Raw genomic sequence first — 17704 nt, forward strand, 5'->3', positions numbered from 1 at the left:
GACTCTAATCTAGGTTTATAATGTTTGATACAAAAGTGGGACATTTATAGATGTACATCATAGGATTAAGTACAAACAAGGTTGTAAATGAAAAGTGGCTTATTTGTCTATAACACTTCCTTTCAAGTACATGTGCTGAGGATGGCAGTTTTTAGCTGTATTTTCTGAAGTTGGATTAATAGTAGTGCTTTGTATGGGGGAAAGTTTACCATTTTGCAGTGCAATCCTATACTGAGTTCAGTGGGGTTTACTTCCAGATAAATGTACAGTGGAACCTCGGGTTATGTACCGTCCTCCTTATGAATGTTTTGGGTAACGAGCTCCGCTAATCCAGAAGTAGGCGCTCCTGGTTTTGAACTTTGCCCCAGGATGAGAACGGAAATCACGCGCTGGTGGCACAGCGGCAGTGGAAGGCCCCATTAGCAAAAGCGTGCCTCAAGTTAAGAACAGTTTCGGGTTAGGAACGAATTAAGTTCATAACCGGAGGTACCACTGTATAGGATGGCAACCTAAATCAGCAGCCTGGCTTTTTAGTTAAGTAACTTATTGGTAGAGTGATTTCCAACCTTAGCTGATGTGGAAGAAAGCAAATGCCTTAATTGCTTGGGCATTTGGTTGTCATTGTATTATTGTAATATGCAAAATAGCCATCAGAAAACCTTTTCCTTTTGAATTAAATATAATAAAGCTTATCTAGGCTCCAGAGTCAAAATGTGTTGTTTACTTGCGTTAGTCATTAATCTCTATTGAATACTGTCTGCTAATATCTGTGAATTTTGACAATACTTGATATAAACTAAAGATGTAAATCTGCTAATACCACTTGGGCTATCACAAATGAGCTATAGCTGGGATGCTTTTTAGTCATACTGTAAGTTTTTATCAGCAAAAGGAGAGCAAGAGATAATTTTACACTGGGAAAAAATAAAGGTGATAAAAGGCATTGCTACGTCCCTATAGAGATAGGTCATCTTATCTTCCATGTATTACATTATCTGCAACATACAGCAGCTGTTGATCTTTGCTGTGAACAGACCCACAGAGATGAAGAACGCATCTGAGTTTAGAGATAAATGGAAACACTCTTTTATTAAAAGAGTAAAGCTTTTTATGTCTAAGCCTTCAAAAACTGGCGGGCACCTCAGTTCTAGAGATCTGTGTTGCTGAATCTGACTTCGTATAATTATGATTGGTTTCAATTTTAAAAACATAAACACTTCAAAAACACTTCCTTTAGACTGCTGAGCAAAGGAACTGTTTTCGTCTTTGAAAAATGTAATGCATGAAAGCATTTGTTGATGGTTCATCACTTTCTGTTTTGCCATTTGCAAAATGGAATACACAAAGCATCTGTACAGGTTGGTCAGTCAGTAACGTAAATGGTAAGATGACTTGGCGTTAGGATTTATCATCCATAAGTATCTACACAAATGACTTAATAAAGCAATCCTAAAGTTGGGTCAGTAATTCACCTCACCCATAAACTTCCATAGATCTATAAAGACGACTTTCACGCCGTGCTTTTAAACTTAAATTGACTTTGATCTATTCTTGCTTGTCTTTGACCTATGATTCACTTTTGAAAATTTTACTTTGACCTATTTACTGTGAGTGTGCAACTTACCAGCAGAATGTTAAAAAGAAAAAGCCTTAAGTATATAATAAGTTGGGTTTTTTTGAAGAACACAAAGCCACCTGAAGGACAGCTAGTCTTTTCTTGTAGACGAGGAAGGGTCTAGCCACAGTTAGGCATTCTTTGGTGACACTCAGACTTGGACTACTTTAACATATGGTTGTGGGTTTGGGTGGTGGTGGTCAGTTTCAGTGATACCTGTCACTCCCTGCCAAACCTGTATATGGGAGGCTAGAATCTATAGGAGGAAGTTTGCTGAACCAGTCAAGCCTGTTAATGGCCATTAGAATCATAGAATCATAGAGTTGGAATAGACCACAAGGGCCATCGAGTCCAACCCCCTGCCAAGCAGGAAACAGCATCAGAGCACTCCTGACATATGGTTGTCAAGCCTCTGCTTAAAGACCTCCAAAGTAGGAGACTCCACCACACTCCTTGGCAGCAAATTCCACTGTCGAACAGCTCTTACTGTCAGGAAGTTCTTCCTAATGTTTAGGTGTATTCTTCTTTCTTGTAGTTTGGATCCATTGCTCCGTGTCCGCTTCTCTGGAGCAGCAGAAAACAACCTTTCTCCCTCCTCTATGTGACATCCTTTTATATATTTGAACATGGCTATCATATCACCCCTTAACCTCCTCTTCTCCAGGCTAAACATGCCCAGCTCCCTTAGCCGTTCCTCATAAGGCATCGTTTCCAGGCCTTTGACCATTTTGGTTGCCCTCCTCTGGACACGTTACAGTTTGTCAGTGTCCTTCTTGAATTGTGGTGCCCAGAACTGGACACAGTACTCCAGGTGAGGTCTGACCAGAGCAGAATACAGTGGCACTATTACTTCCCTTGATCTAGATGCTATACTCCTGTTGATGCAGCCCAGAATTGCATTGGCTTTTTTAGCTGCCGCGTCACACTGTTGGCTCATGTCAAGTTTGTGGTTCAACCAAGACTCCTAGATCCTTTTCACATGTACTGCTCTCAAGCCAGGTGTCCCCCATCTTGTATTTGTGCCTCTCATTCCCCCCCCCCAAGTGCAATACTTTACATTTCTCCCTATTAAAATTCATCTTGTTTGTTTTTGCCCAGTTCTCTAATCTGTCAAGGTCGTTTTGAAGTGTGATCCTGTCCTCTGGGGTGTTAGCCAGACTCAGCAATTAGCAACTCAGCTAAACACCCGTCATACACATCTTAAAAGAGCAAGCTCCATTGCCATAGAGACAAATGGGTTGGCCATTTCTCATCTCACCTGGCTGGATGCCACATTATCCTAGGATGGAACAGCCAAGGTGTAGGTGCGGTATAGCAGAGTTGTGTGTATGAACTGGACTGATGCTAGAAGTTGGATACACAGAGACATGTCTGCTCTGTGCTAGACCCGAGGCTGTGAGGTTGGGGCCTCCTTGGAAACTCAGTAGAAAAACAAGATATGTTGAAGTGTTAATACTGTGAACTGAAGTTGTATGTATATGTATCTATACATACACAGCACAGTCTCCATCAGAGGTATAGCATGGAGGGGGTCCATGGGGACTGTGGCCCCAGAGGCAATTTTGTGAGGGGGCACAAACAGGCTCCTTCATCGGAGCCTGGTTCCGAGCGAGAAGGAGCTGAGCCTTGGCTGTGCGCTCATGCCTGGTCGCAGCTCCACCCCCGAGTCAGGACTGACCCAGGGCAGAAGTGCAGGAGAACGGGTGGCAATGCCGCCGCCCAACCTCCTTGGCCGCAGTGCACCTCACGCCCGGCCGCAGCAGCTCCACCACTGAATCACATCTGCCTGACGGCAGAGAGCAGCTCTCTTTGGCTGTGGCGAGGCATGCCTGGCTGCAGCAGCTCCACCGCCAGATTAGGTTTCACCCAGTCAAGGAGAGTGGGCAGCAGCTTCCCCACCCCTCTCCTCCCCTGGACTGTGGTACCTGAGAGGGCACCCTCCCCCCGCCCTTGGGTGTGCACTCCGCGCATCTGCCCTGGGCAGCGCAGGCATATGCTTTGCTGCTGGTCTACTTTGATCTTTGTTCCAAGGAAACTGAACCCTCAGTAAGTGCAGGCATCCTTGGAATCTCCTGTTGCTCAAATACTGTGGTTGCACAAGACACAACTCTATGTAACGCTCCTTTAGAAAGTTATCAGAAGCTACAACTGGTTCATAAGGTGGCCACCTGAGCTTTGATCGGGGTCAACCACAGGGAACGTATGTTAGTTTTGAAAAAAAGTTCATTGGCTTCAAATTGGTTTCTGGGCCTAAATCAGGTTTGATCTTTAAAGTCCTAAACCTGTTGGGAATTCCATTCCTCCCACGCTGCAGATGTGTGGGATTGTTACATGTCACATGTCTGTTTACATTCCAGCACAAATTGTTAGAGTCTCATGAGCGGTACATCCGCTCTGTATAGGTTTTGTGTTCTCTCTCTCCGAGAAGAACGACAAGGAGAGAAGCCATGTTTTCTTTGTCCTGATTTATGTACAATAAACGTAGCCTAGTATCCAAGCCTGGAACCAGATGTGTTGTGTGTTTATTCTGCTGAGTAACGTGTGCTCATGCACAATAGCATGAGTCGCAGACGCACATCAGAGGAGGATGACTGATGGATCTCCGCAGCGGCAAGGCTAGAAGGGAGACGCTCCAGCTGGGGCTTGTCCAGCTGGCTTTCCATCCCATGGTTCCAACAAAACCATCTGGCCCTAGGGTATCTTAAGAATTGCCTTTATTCATATATGAGTATCTATAATTTAAGACAGGGGTGGGCTATCTGTGGCCCTCCAGGTGATCAAAGGTCAGGAATGATGGGAGGTATAGGGTAGAATTTGATGTAGTGATAAGTGGGGTATGCTTGCAAGGAATGAGGTCTGCTCACACAGTGAGACTTTCCCCCCTCTCCTCCCCACTTGGGTGCCCCCTGTGCACCCCTAAACCCAATATGGAGGTTCCTCCAACACTCTGGAGCAGGTTTAGGGGGTGCAGGGACATGCAGGTGGAACAGAGATCTGTGTAAGCAGATCTCATTTTGTGCATGCAACAATGTACTACCTGTAGTCAAACAACATAACTCTAGCATTGATTTAAAGATCTTCTTAGAGCTTCTGCTCTGGGTTCCACAGCCATCAGATAACCTAGAACAGAACCATTTTGACAGCAGCACCAAAACTGTGGAGCTCTCTCCTAGTAGAAGTTTGCTCCACTTATAGTTTTCAAATAGTTGATTAAGGCAACCCTTAATTTATTACTGTTTTTGGATACAAGGTTTGCAATCCAGCTTGAAGACCTATTATATCAAAAAGCAAGCGGCACCTGCTCCACAGTCTAGCATCTCCATCCTATAGCTTTCTCCATAAGCTAAAGACTCACCTCTTTGAGAATTTTGTGGGAGTTTTGCTGGCTTTATATTTTTCTGTTCTTTCTGCAACAGTTCTACCGTATTTTATAACTGACTGTTTCATCTGCTTTTTATAACTGTACAGTATATTATGTCGTTGCAACCCACCTTGGTTTCGTATGGTGAAGGGGAGGTTAAGAATTTGTCTAAATAAATAAAAAAATTAAAAATGAGGTAAAATTATTTTAACAAACACCGGTAAATTAAGGCACCATTCAAACACCATATTTATAATAGTGCAAAAAATAATTGTGCTATAAATGTGCAAATTAGTGCTGAAATAATTTGTAAATGCTACTTCCTTCGTAAGTTATAAAAGTAAGCATCCCTTATAAAAATTAGCTCTGTGTGATAGCACTGCATATGTTAGTAAGTGCAACATCTGTTGTCACCTGGACTGATAAAAGCTAATGGGTATTCTTCTGCCAACATCAGAGCTATATCGTGTAAGTCTGCAATCTTGTAAATTAGCCTTCAACCAGATTAGAAATAGTCTTATTTCTGTCATCTGAATTCGGAACACATGTACTTGGATAGATGTTCCTAACATCTAATGACAGCATCCTGGTGACTCAGACCCAAGGGCGATGGAGAGAGATATACAGAATTTATAGAACTTTGGGGTGGCTTAGAAGCAGATACATCACATTTAACTCACACAAACGGTTTTCTTCAGTGAAATTGCCCATTCTACTTTGCAGAGGGAAAGTGGGAAGGGAGAGCTCATCCAATTCATTCTCCTCCCTCCCCTGAGAATGGTACTTTCTCATAGGTAATGGTGGAGGAAATTCAATGCAACTAGCAAACTCCAGTGAGAGGCTAGAAGAAAGCTGGATCTGAACAGGGCATTCTCATTTTTATTTCCTCTATCTCTCCCTTATGAACCCGCAAACAATTCAGGTTCCTGCTGGAAGGAGAATGGCAGATGCCTAGGGTTTTTATTTTGCGGGGAGAGAAACCTAGAAATTGGTATATGGCTTAAAGTCTCTTATACTTCGAGCCTCAATAAATACCCACTGTCTATTAAACAATGGTCTGGGGACCGTGGCTACATTCAAACATGTTTCATACAGGCATCAATTGTGTGTGGATACCTATTTGGACGTCTGGAGGACTTACATTAACTTATATCAGTGTTTCCCAACCGGTGTTCCGCGGCACACTTCTGTGCCGTGAGACATTGGCTGGTGTGCCGTGGGAGGGAGGCGGGCGAGTCGGGCGGTGAGAGGCGGCGGCGGCGAGGATCCGCGTCGAGCCGGGGCCGGCTCCGCGGTGGTGGTGCCGAGCGGCGGGGCAGCGGAGGAGGAGGAGGCCGGCATGTCCGGGCAGCAGCAGCAACAACAGCAGCAGCAACTCCCGGCGACGGCTCCTCAAGCCCCGCCGCCGCCCCCTCCTCCGCCCGCTATCGCCGCCGCCACCACAACAGCCGCCACCGCCTCAGTTGCCGCCGTCCCTCAGTCCCTCGCTCTGCTGCCTCCTCCCACCCCCAAAGCTTGGAGGTTCCCCGGCAAGGGGGAGGGAAAAAACTTTCACTTTCGTGCGTCCCTCCCGGCGTGACGCTGCGCGCTGACGTCACGGGGCTGTACAGCGGTGGTGTGCCGCGAGATTTTTTTCATTAAACAGGTGTGCCGTTGCCCAAAAAAGTTTGGGAAACACTGACTTATATGTTAAAATAAGTTATATTATATTAACTTATATGTTAATATAACTTATATTAATTTAAGATTTGTGTACTGATGGTCACTGTATCTGCAATGTGAACTGATGGTGGCTTATTTTTATTACTATTATTTGTATATCTAACAACATCTGGAAGGACACCTGAGGCCTACATCTCCAGAAGGAAGCATTATTGTGCTGAAGCTAAATATCAGCAACATAATAAATTATGCCGCTACCTACTTGATATTATGAACACATCAATTTGCTAGCTGCAAGCAGATCTTACAGATTCTGATTGTTGATTAAGCATACAAGTCAGAAATATTTCATGCTTAGCTAAGCATTAAAAAAAAAAAATCCCATGAATGCTTCTTAATGTTTTCTTTCATGGGTAGCAAGGTATCTTAAAGCAAAAAGTTAAAGAAATGTCATCTATAAGCTTTTTGGCAACAGCTTATATAACAAGATGTTGAAAAGGGGGTGCACTGAGTATCTACCAATAAAAAAATCTATTCTGAGAGAAAACACAGTTTAGCGGTACTTGCCAATATAATGGTCTTTACAGCTGTTTACCACTGATACCATTTGCTGTTTCTTTTAAAAGACACATAAGCATAATATGGGGAAATGCCAATGTTTAACAGATCATTTCGTGCAATCTTTACAGATAATGGACAGTTATTTTTTTTTCTACCAGAGAAGCTGATTCAGTGACTGGCAAACAATCTGGAGACAGCTGTGAAATCAACCAGGTAATATGCTCTAATGACTAATACGTCTGCAGGAGCTGATGAAACTTTTTTGCTCAAGAGATTAATCTTGAATGAAAGTAAATGCTTTATAATGACAAATATTTAAGGGAAGTGGAGAATGAAAGATGCAATTCTAATTATTATAAAGAAATTACCAGTGATTTAGGGAGTAATAAATCCAAGCCTTTTGTTCACTTTAAATATTATCTGTGCGCAAGAATTGTACTCGTGCTTTCCAACACTGGATTAGGTACATAGTGCCCAGCACATGAAATCAATACAGGCTGAATTCAAATGTGGTATCTATCCGTATTACATAATGATGATGATACTACACAATGTCATCAATTATCAGGGGAAATAGTGGGTGGTATTCAGCTTAGTATTAATCAGAGTATACCCATTGAAATTAATGTATCTGAGTAATATTAAATTGAATACTACCCCACATGTAACATCTTGGCACCTGAAAGTATTTCAGGGCATGCTTGTCCTAAGTCAGGCATAGGCAAACTCGGCTCTCCAGATGTTTTGGGACTACAACTCCCATCATCCTTGACCACTGGTCCTGTTAGCTAGGGATAATGGGAGTTGTAGTCCCAAAACATCTGAAGGGCCGAGTCTGCCTATGCCTGTCTTAAGTTTATCCCATCTAACTGTTTCCCCCCCATTTAAAGTAATTGGGTCTCTGAAGAACTTTATAGGTCTGCCATGGAACCAGCTGCACTTTACTGACTTACACACAATTGATTCTAAAATCCGTAGAAATGACTGATAATAAAAAAACAGCAAAAATATTTTCAGAACATGGAGAACTTAAACTGAACTCTTGTCTGCATTCTGCTGCAGCTGCTACTTAAGCATAGCCTCCCCGTTTACTTCACTCTATGCATGAACTTTAGTGCAGAAAGATCTGGATTTTAAACTTCAAGCAGAATCTCATGTCGTAACTGAAAGGCAAGAAAATGTACTAGCCAACCACTCCCCCACCCCTCGGAAAGCAACACTAAACAATGATACATAGTACAAAGTTTAAGAAGTGATTATGTAGATTATTAGGGACATGGGTGGCACTGTGGGTTAAACCACAGAGCCTAGGACTTGCTGATCAGAAGGTCGGTGGTTCGAATCCCCGCAACGGGGTGAGCTCCCATTGCTCGCTCCCTGCTCCTGCCAACCTAGCAGTTTGAAAGCACGTCAAAGTGCAAGTAGATAAATAGGTACCGCTCCGGTGGGAAGGTAAACGGCGTTTCCGTGAGCTGCTCTGGTTCGCCAGAAGCGGCTTAGTCATGCTGGCCACATGACCCAGAAGCTGTACGCCGGCTCCCTTGGCCAATAAAGTGAGATGAGCACCACAACCCCAGAGTCGGTCACGACTGGACCTAATGGTCAGGGGTCCCTTTACCTTTATGGAGATTATTCATATTGACACCAAGAGAGGCAGCCATGACTTTCCAGCCAAGACTTTCTTCTTATGGAAAACCCCTGCATCAAGGGGGCAAAGGAGAAAGACCATATTCCTGCCTACAAATCTGCCTGTGTTTTGGGATCTTGGAGGGGAGGCCTTTCTCTTGAGTCCCATTGCACTCACAGGCAGAGGTGCCGTCTTCTCAAGAAGATTGAGGGGGCCTGATGTGACGGTCTGACATCACATGCGCAACATTAGCCATTCTCATTTTCATCTCCACTCTGCCTTGAGTCCCATCAGGGCAAATGGTGGTGTGTCTGGGCTATCAACTGCAACAGGTGTGCTTGCCTGTTAGATAAAGCAGTTCCAGACTAGCAACACATTTATGCAGGAGTTCTATTGAGATAATGGGCTTATTCCTTGGTACGTGGATACAGACAGGACTGCAGCCCAAATTCTAGCCACAGTTCTACCTTCTTACCTACTTAGCAAGTGATCCGCACTTTGGAACTGACGTCATATTACCAGTTATGTTGGAAGAGACTGTGGAAACTTCACACTAGTCTTCAAGCATCTGGCATTGTGTGCCTCCCCACTCTTCCTCCAGACTCTGGGTCCTTGGTTTCCAAATGAGATGCAAAAGCTGCTCTCATGAGAAAAGAGATTTGGGGAGCCATGTCATCAGCTGGTGTTGGTCCACTGTGCTTCATTAAGTCCAGGGTCAACGCAGCCGTCTACCAGGAGATTTTGGAGCACTTCATGCTTCTTTCTGCAGACGACCTTTATGGGGATGCTGACTTCATTTTCCAGCAGGACTTTGGCACCTGCCCACACTGCCAAAACCTGGTTCAATGCCCATGGGATTACTGTGCATGATTGGCCAGCAAACTCGCCTAACCTGAACCCCATAGAGAATCTATGGGGCATTGCCAAGAGAAAGATGAGAGACATGGGACCGAGCAATGCAGAATAGCTGAAGGCTGCTATTGAAGCTTCCTGGTCTTCCATAACACCTCAGCAGTGCCACAGGCTGATAGCATCCATGCCACGCCGCGCTGAGGCAGTAATTGATGCAAAAGGGGCCCAAACCAAGTACTGAGTACATATGCATGCTTCTACTTCTCAGTGGTCCAATATTGCTCTATTTGCAATCCTTCTTTTGCTGATTTCATTTAATATTCTAATTTTCTGAGATTGTTAATTTGGGGTTTTCATCAGCTGTACGCCATGATCATCACAATTATAACAAATAAAGGCTTGACATATCTTGCTTTGCATGTCATGAGTCTATCGCATATATTAGTTTCACCTTTTAAGTTGAATTACTGAAATAAATGAACTTTTCCACGGTATTCTAATTTTTCGAGTTTCACCTGTATTTCACAAATGTGTGTGCAGCTTCTACTTCATTTTCAGGTGTCCTGGATTGAAATGAATAGGCTTATTATGTGCAAAAGTGAAACATGGCTCCCATGTCTGCAAGCAAACAAAAAACACCTTCCATGGTGATATCTGGCGATCAAGAAGCATGCACATTTTGCTATGCCTTCGCTTTGGAATTAAGCCCTTCCTCTCCTGAACACCCCCTCCCCCAAACACACACACACATACTTCATCCATTTCAGAAAGGGGTGGGATACAAAAATATAATTATTATAGGGGGATCCACTTTCACAAGGAATGATCATAAATGACAATCTAAAGGGAAGAACTGACCTTGTATAATTAGGAACTGTGAGTCACAATCACTCGGAAGAGCGATTCAATTTTGTAAGATGTAAATTGCTTAGAAAACTCAGAGGTGGATGGAATCCTGTGTGATTGGAAGGAAGGTGGCTCTGGGAAATGCACCACATCCACAGGAGAAGAACAAAGTTAAAATAAAATGAAACTTCAGGAGGTCTTTATAATTGGCAATCACACTGAGCTGCATTTAGCCTATTGCATTTGAAAAATGGGCAATTAGATTTTTTCGTCTCACTAGTTCATAGCTAATTCTTAATATTAATCTCATACAGAATGTTAAATGTACTTCATTCAAAGAAGCAAATTGCTGCCTACAACCTATTTCCAATATTCTCACCAGGGACCTTATAACCAAGTCTGAGATAGGCACACGCTAGGTTTTGGGCCGGTTACAAATGCTAAGAAGTACCAGAAAAGAAAATGCACAATTTGTTCTACTAAAAGTGTACTTCTTTCAGCTACTTCTTTTGCGTTAAGAGTTGTCCAAGCGAATATGCTCCATAATAGTGTTTATTAATATTTGTGTACACAGGAACGCTATGCTTGATCTTCATTTGAACTTTCCCCCTAAAGTACAATTTCACGTCTTCAAGGCAAGCGTGAAATTGATGGAACATCATCTTGAAAGGGCTGAGGGGAAGTATTTATAGTTATTAATGATCTCCCTGTAGTTACAAGATTATTGAGGTCAAACCTGTATAAAAATATCTCTAGGTTATGTAGGAGGAACAACTAACTGCAGGTATATTGTTTTCAGAGGCTACTGATAACAAAGGTAAAAAAAAAAACCAGGTCAAATGACACTGGGAACCCCAAAGGAAAATAAGTGGATACTGTTAAGGGGTGGGGAACATATAGCAGCCCTGTTGTCTTTGTTTAGGCAATTCAAGGTACAAATGAAAACAAACTCATTTTGCGGAAACTGACTCTTTAAGTGCCCTTTCATTGACCACTGTTGTCATGTCCAAACTTTGTCCAAGAGTCCATAAGGCCAAGACCTTACAAAGTAGATATTGTTGCCATTATCCCTACAGGATTTATCTACGTGGTTCTTCCTTCACTTTTCTCCAGAAACTGAGACAGAAAAACAGTAATTTTGAGACATAGTGCTGCTAACGGCCTGGAACAGAGATCAGAGCTTTGCAAACAAGACCCCTGGAAACTACCTAGCATGACACCTCCACCTATCAGTGTCATAAACCACAGCAGTGTTTCTGGTTATAAACTTCAACACTGGGGAGATTAGAAGTCTCTGTGTACACAGGGAGCTTAAAGGTATCGTTATACTCTTTGCCAGCCAGAATTGGCATGAACTCTGAAGACTAAACCAATATCTATAGAGCTACAACTTGGACAAAGTCCTGTGTGAGACACATTTACTTGGCAACAGGAGGATTAACATTTTTATTTTTATTTTTTGGTTAATCTTAATGACTGTGAAGGGAGAGAGTCCTTAAGCAAAGCCATTTAGGACTTTAAAGGTCATGGCTGACACTTTAAATTGTGTCTGGGAGATTAAATAAAAAGAAATGGAGCAAAGCTGTAAAATATCCTGGCATGATCACGCATAGGAACACAGGAAAATAAGAAGCTGACTTACAGTGAGTCAGAACATTGGCCCATCCAACTCTCTCCATCACTTCAGAGAGAGAGTTCTCTCTCCTGAGAATTGAGAACCTGGGACCTTCTGCATAGAAAGCAGCTTGCTCTTCCATTGAGCTATGGCGCTACCCCAAGTTGCACTGCACTTCTGCATAGATTTTAGTTGTCACCCTTCTCAAATCACTTCCACTTCAAAAATGTGCAGAGAAGCACATCTATGTCATAAAGTGGGACACATAAAATAACATTTTAGTAGCCTACTTTTGAGTTAAGCACTATTTCTTTATTTCCTTGGTTGTCCCTGACACTCCTCTTTGCTCGAGCTTTTAGAAAATTTGCTTCTTTGTTCTTCAGCCGACTGTGGTTCCAAACTCAGGCGCAGCAGGCCTATATACAGTGGTTCCTCGCAAGACGAAAAGAATCCGTTCTGTGATTCTCTTTGTCTAGCGGTTTTTTCGTCTTGGGAAGCAAGCCGATTGACGGATTAGCGGATTAGAGCTATTAGCGGCTTTTAGCGGCTTATCTGCTGATCGGATCAGCTGATAAGCGGCTTAGCGGCTTAGAAAAAGGGGGGGGACCAGCAGGAACTCGCAAGACATTGTCGTCTTGCGAAGCAAGCCCATAGGAAATTCGTTTTGCGAAGCACCTCCAAAACGGAAAACTCTTTCGTCTAGCGAGTTTTCTGTCTTGCGAGGCATTCGTCTTGCGGGGCACCACTGTAGCTAGGACATCTGGCCAATGCAAAACTAGGGGACAGCGGAGTATCCCACCCTCCTTTGTGGCCAGCCAGGGGAAATCCCCAACAGCTGCCTGCACGATGGAGAGACCTTTTGGTCTCTGGAGCCAAGGCTCTGCCATGACAAGCTACAACTGCCTCCCACCCAGAGACTGGGTAAGTGGCCATTATTTATTTATCTCCCAGTATCCAATATCTATGTCTTTTCACCCAAAAACACATTCCCCCAGCCAGCCAGCCGCAAAGGGAAAGTGTATTTCGTATCATGATCTCAGAATTATCTCTGTCTGGAGTCTATTGAGATTATTTGTTTATTTTAAAAGCCACATCACTGCCTGAAAATGTCAAAGTGGCGTATAACAAGATAAAAGCAAACTACAAAAAGTATGAGTTGTTTTTTTAAAAAAGAAATAGAAGCACTCTAAAAACGTAAAATAATAGAACAATTTCTACAGATGTGCAATTAATATTCCATAAATGACTGAGTCACACCTTAGGGAATTGAGATATTATTATGCCTGTTTCTATGCAGGGATAATTGTAACTGGAGGCACAAAGAAGCCAACTGCATTCTTTGGAGTTATAAAGAAAGGCTACAAACACACGATGCCACATAAGCAACAACATTCTAGTTTTGTACGGGTGTTTTAACAACTTTGCCATTGGAAAACAAGTACTTTCAGCAGGTAATTAGAAGAACATACACTCATCACAACTAAAACCTCTGAGAAGCTCAACTATATATATATATAGAGAGAGAGAGAGAGAGAGAGAATGAGAAAAATATAATACAGATTTTTCTGCGTGAATAAAGTGCTGACAGAAACCCATTTAGGCCCATTTTGTGAGATTAGAACATAAGCAGTAAATGCACTCTCAGCTTATTTGTTCTAGCTGATGCTATTTGAATAGAAGCCCAAAGGCACAATCTTTTGAGAAAATAAGATTACCCCCCTCCTTAGTTTCAACTAAAACTGCTCATTGTAAAACAACAAATTACCCACTTCACTAGTAATTGATATTTACACAGATCTTAAATATCTAGAGAGACATTTTAAATCTCTGGAAAACATATACATATGAAAAGTTCATCCAAAACATAAGAGCAGAATTAGAAAAGGTCTTTAGAAATGTCTCTTCCACCATTCCACCTCCCTAACATACTTTTCCTTAAGGCATATAATTATTGCCTAGCATTTAAAACTCATTACGTGAACTTCTCAGAGCTAAGGTTTGAATGTAAATTGATTGTCTTCTTGTTCTAATGAAGTAGAGAGCTCAGAAAAAAATAATTCACAACTACATCTCCACAAAATACCTATGATTTACGTCCTCTTTTCCTTTCTACTTGTAAGACTTGTTCACGTGAACTTCTGTGTTATTCACACCGTGTTAAGACATTTGCATGTGAACCACAGGTATTCTACTGCCTGGCAAAGATTAATGCAGTAATATTAATATAATAATATTATAATTAATGCAGTAATATTCTTAGGAACATACCTAAGAAAACACAGTCACTATGCAATATCAGAATTTGCTTCCTGGCAACATCCATATCGTTTATCTTGCACTGTGGCAACAACTATATTTGCCTGACTGTCGCTGCTCCTTAGTCCTCAAATCTATGCTAGTACTGAATGAAGCACCAGAGTAGGCATATAGCTGTGGAAGATTCCTCCCAGATCACAGGTCATCATTTCATTTTCATATTTCCAGTTCCCGACACTTGCGGAGGAATGGGGGGGTGGATCGCCCCCGGCAACACCGGGGAGGGGGGTACCATTGCAGCCGCCCCCTGGACACACACCGTGCACCCCTCCACTGTGCCGGGTGCCATGCCCCCGCGGGCAGCACACCAAGTCTATTCAATGGGGGTCACTCCCTAGTAATTATGAACGTTTAAATTTGTTCCTGGTCTAAAATTGTCGAAATAGGTGGTACTCAAGTTATTTCCCATTTAAATACAAGGTAAAGTGAACCATTTCATAAACTTTTCATCCAAGAACAATTTCAAATGCTGCAAGGCGAATTCAAACTTCAGACAGCTATTTACATGGTGCCATTAGTCACTTTATCAGGGCAGGATGTAATGGTGAAAATCCATGTTATTCATTATTTGACCGTTTCTGTGCCTGAAAGAAATAGCACTATCAAAGAAATGCCAGTTAGCTCTGTTATTTAGAGCATGGGTAGGCAAACTAAGGCCCGGGGGCTGGATCCGGCCCAATTGCCTTCTAAATCCGGCCCGCAGACGGTCTGGCAATCAGCGTGTTTTTACATGAGTAGAATATGTCCTTTTATTTAAACTGCATCTCTGGGTAATTTGTGGGGCCTGCCTGGTGTTTTTACATGAGTAGAATGTGTGCTTTTATAGAGTAGAATGTGTGCTGATAATGCCAATGTGGTGGCTCACCATATGGACCATGTGCATATTCCTGCATTGCAGGGGAACCTTGGGTCCATTCCAACTCTACAAATACTATGATTCTAAGTCTTACATTTTTAAAGAAGAGAATTCATATAGGGCAACGATCCTTTTAGGGACCGTATCTCTCTTCCAAAACTTTACATTTGAAACATCTGTCAGTATAATTCCACTAGCATAGATTAAACTGAAGAAATAATGTATTTTTTTCTGATCGATGTCTTCTTTCACAGAACAATTAATCTGAAACATCTGGAGGGCTGCAGGTGGGGAATGTTGCATTAGGTTGCCTAATGGATTAGCCCTTTCAGGGAGCTTCAAATGGTCATGTTTACAAATAATGTACATAGTCATCATGATAGTCCTGGTTACCCAAAACTCCCATTATTTTGGTGGGAGGAGAAAATGTACAATGTGATAAACTGATTTTGATATTGTTGCCATGTGAACTTAGATCTGTAAGCCACACATTCAGACTAAGGGAGCTATTCTATGATGCGGATTATTCGGCACTGGAAGTTCAAATACCATGTATTCATAGCAGGTGCTTCTTTCAATCTTCTCTGTCTTTAAAGGGGCAAAATCAGCAACTTGTACTGTTGCCTTGTAATAACTAAGCAGATGGAAGGAGAATAAAAAGAGGCATCAGCCCTGAATGGTTGCCTTCAGGTTTTCATTTGTAACTTGTCTCGTTTCAAAACAGTCCAGGTCTATGCAAGAAAGCAGCACTTACATACCATGAAGCATGTCAGCACTACGGTATAATGGGAGAGGCGAGTGAATTCTCATGAAGCTACTGAGAGCATCTAGAATATCTAGGTCAAATCATACTGCAAAGGTACGATGTAGGCCTTCTTTGTATTGTTGCAGGTGTTGCTATTATATGAGTAGTAGTATACCTTTATAATATTTGCTGCAAATATAGGGGTCATTTCAGGCCTTAACAAAGTCAGACAAAAAACAAAATGCACACTGAGCAGTGATACAAAAGAGGGCAAGTACTAGTAGGGTGAGAACTGACTATGAACAATAACAATGGGAAATACATTTTTCAGACCTTTTTTTTTAACTCCCGTTAACACATCTGGCAGGAGACACTGGCTGAGAAGCACTAGGAAACGAGATTCTTTTGAGTGGGTATTTTGAACAGTCGTTTCAAGAAAACAAATTGGCCTACAGAAGAGGAAGCAAGGGTTTCTGATGGCAAAAGAGATACCTGACCGGACACTGTAGGTCTGAACAGAAACTATATGATGTAACAAGGGAAGAGATGAAAAGCCACGTTGAGGCAAGAATTAGCATGGGCATTCTGTATATGAAGACTTGTCTGCACTTTTCACTTGTCTTTTCACTTGTCTGCAGTTATCCAAAGACAATTTATCTAAAACTAAGTCCCCTTTAGCAATGGTTTCTGCAGTGCCTTGTGCGCGCCAAATATTCACTAAACCAGATTGTTATCATCTGGCATGATCATTGATTTACTGGTTTAAATTTGCCACACGGAAGTCATTTTGAACACAAGGGCGGGTGATTGGGTGTCTTTACAATCTGTGTCCTGTTCACATATGTTTATCCATAAGCCCGTTCTGTCACATGTGTACATTAATATTTGTTGTTTTTTGTTGTTAATCTGCACGAATATTTGCGTTTAAATTCATATGTTCTAACGTAATTTCTCTCAAGATTTGAATTTTGCATTTTAAAATGCATTTTGCGCTACCAGCTGCATTGGGACATTCAGGAAGTGCATAAGCCAGTGCAATTTGCACATTAGTCTGGAAGGTGTGCATCAAAATTCACAAAGATCAAATTCCTCAGGCACCCCATTAGAAGATAAGCCCTTTACAAAGGCAGTCAGTGTATAAATCAAAGTGCAGGCTACTTGTCCTAAAGAGATAGCTCTAAATCTCTTTATCTTCTGAAAAATCTTCTGAAAGTTAAAAGGGCGATTGCTACCTGTCATCCAGCTTCCTTTCCTGGCGGTTATAGAGATGGATCCTCTAAGAGGGCAGGCATGGCAACAATTTCCATATATTTTAAAAAGAAAAGAAAGAATTCCTTATAAGAGCTGCTGAAAATAGGATAAACAGAAGTGGGTTTAATTTGCAGGAAAGCAAAATATAGAGGAAGGTCAGCAAGGGAAGTATATTCAGAGGAAGATGAGGAGTGGTCACCAACACAGGTATTCTATGTGTTCTTAGCATCATCATATGGAGGGCACCACCATGAAGGTTTCCAAAAGTGAGAGAGAGTGTGTGTTAAGCACAATTATATAATATTTTGGGTGTATGTATATAATTTATAAAAACATACAAGACAGGTGAAATATGTAAGCTATGTTGTTGAAAACACTGATCACATGCTGACAAGAT

The 17704-nt window shown here is 42.1% G+C and overlaps 1 protein-coding gene and 1 long non-coding RNA gene across 13 annotated transcripts in view; one reads left to right on the forward strand and one right to left on the reverse strand.

Annotated features, from left to right (window-relative positions):
* The window catches only part of LOC309524607 (contactin-4), a 547669-nt gene that overhangs the window by 69186 nt on the left and 460779 nt on the right, over positions 1-17704 (reverse strand). The gene's annotated exons all lie outside the window — the stretch shown is intronic.
* LOC309525547 lies at positions 7358-17506 on the forward strand. Its single transcript, XR_014216405.1, has 3 exons — positions 7358-7412; positions 16036-16170; positions 17442-17506. It is a non-coding gene; the product is annotated as an uncharacterized lncRNA (long non-coding RNA).

The sequence above is a fragment of the Podarcis vaucheri genome (genome assembly GCF_965113315.1).
Source record: "Podarcis vaucheri genome assembly, chromosome: 2".
Lineage (NCBI taxonomy): Eukaryota > Metazoa > Chordata > Lepidosauria > Squamata > Lacertidae > Podarcis > Podarcis vaucheri.